Consider the following 1,926-nt stretch of genomic DNA (forward strand, 5'->3'; position numbering starts at 1 on the left):
GAACATGTTTATTGAGACTGGGAAGTAGACACGACAGTTTTGACTCAGTTGACTCAAATATCCTGTGGCGATGAGAGTGGTTATGGCTATCTGATAAAGCAAGATTTAATATTGGGAATTTAACAAAATTAAAAGGAACCGACAACGCCACCCTGGGAATTTCACCCAGAGAGTTCTACTAAACACAAAAGTAATAATTAGGCACACAGGTAAGTTCTACGAGGAAGGAGTAGGAGACGTGGTTCAGAATGTTTAAAATATCAAACCAACTTTTATTCAAGATTTAAAAATAAAAGGAACAAACAGACCAACACTTAAAACGGAGCTACTGAGCTCCTTATTCTTGGTGTAGAAACTGAGGCTTACCGATGAGGGGGCCAAACGGGGGAGGAACCAAAGAAAACAAGGAACACCCCACTCACACGTGACACACCTGCAAAGAAAGTGAAGTGCAAAAAAAAGAAGAAAACAACCACAATCCCGGGTCACAGCACTCAAAGGGGCCCACCACCCGGGACACCGCCACAACCAGCAGCTCTCAGCGACTACAAAAGAAAAGATAAACAGTTGGTTACTAAAAGTTCCCTAAAATCTGTCACATGTACTGAAATAGCAAGAAAAACAAACAATGCAATCACACACACACACACACTCTGGATAAGAAAATCGAACTCACCCTATGGATCTGCAGTCGTCTGTGTCCGCAAGAAGTGTGGTGGCTTGCGGTTGTGCATAGACTACCGTGAGCTTAACAAAAAGACAATCCCTGACCGCCAGCCAATTCCAAGAGTGCAAGACATCATGGATGGCCTGGGAGGCCACTCTTGGTTCTCCTTGTTAGATCAAGGTAAAGCATACCATCAGGGCTTTATGGCTGAAAAGAGTAGACCTTTAACTGCTTAATGCTGACACAATAAAATAAAAATGAAAAATAAAGACAATGTCTCTTTTTTGGCACGACTGATTGTAGTAGACTATAGCTCTTATACTTAGCCTGACAGTTTGTGCAATGAATTATATTATATCCTAAAACAAGACATCCATGATGTCACACACACACTTCGACGGAAGCAACATGCACCGTCGACCGTCTGTACAGGGCGGCTAGCGCAATCAAGTGCGGGCGAGGCAGCAGTGTTCCTGCACTTATCTTATAGGACCGAGTTTTGGGCCACAGGTCTTGATCACCAAGCGTCCTCCAGGTGAGGAGAACAACGAGGAGGCTCTGCGCAGCTTTGTGCTAGCAGGCGGCTGTAGTGTGCCGGTGAGGTGTTCAGGAAGCACTGTGCTGAACAGACGAACGGAGGTGTAAGATGCCTGTGTGACCAGCAGGGGGCAGCAGAGGACCGACAGCCGCAAGTTCCTCCTCAGAGAGGCCTGAGAAGGTTCTGTACCTTCAGCTCCTCCAGGAGGTCCTCAGCAAAGTGTCAGAGTTTGTTGGTTTTTTACGTCGGTCGGCAGAGTCACAGTATGAAACTTGTAGCCAGGGGCGCTGCAGCTCACTCAACACCTACAAGGTTTGAAAAGGAAATGGAGTGGAATTCATCTGGAATGAAAAGAAAAGCACAACTACAGCAGAAAAACTGAACACAAAGACGCACAAAGTTTGAACTACACACTGATTTTCTTCTTCTGTTGATTCAAATGAATTTGACAGAAATAATATCTGAAAAAATAGTAACCAAATGTTAAATTTCGACATTTAAAAAATGGACAGATTCATTTACACCCAGAAAGATAAGAAGATATTTAGCTCTCAGCCAATTAGAGCTGCTGTGTGTGTGTGTGTGTGTGTGTGTGTGTGTGTGTGTGTGTGTGTGTGTGTGTGTAGCTGCTCTCAGGGGTAGATCCTCAAAAAAGGGCGCGCAGCGCTAAAATGCGGCGCATTTTGCGGCGGGATTGTGGCGGCAATTTGCGCAACAGTTG

Source organism: Nelusetta ayraudi, unplaced genomic scaffold (genome assembly GCF_046127955.1).
Source record: "Nelusetta ayraudi isolate G7.1 ecotype Tasmania unplaced genomic scaffold, CSIRO-AGI_Nayr_v1 ptg000179l, whole genome shotgun sequence".
Taxonomy (NCBI): Eukaryota; Metazoa; Chordata; class Actinopteri; order Tetraodontiformes; family Monacanthidae; genus Nelusetta; species Nelusetta ayraudi.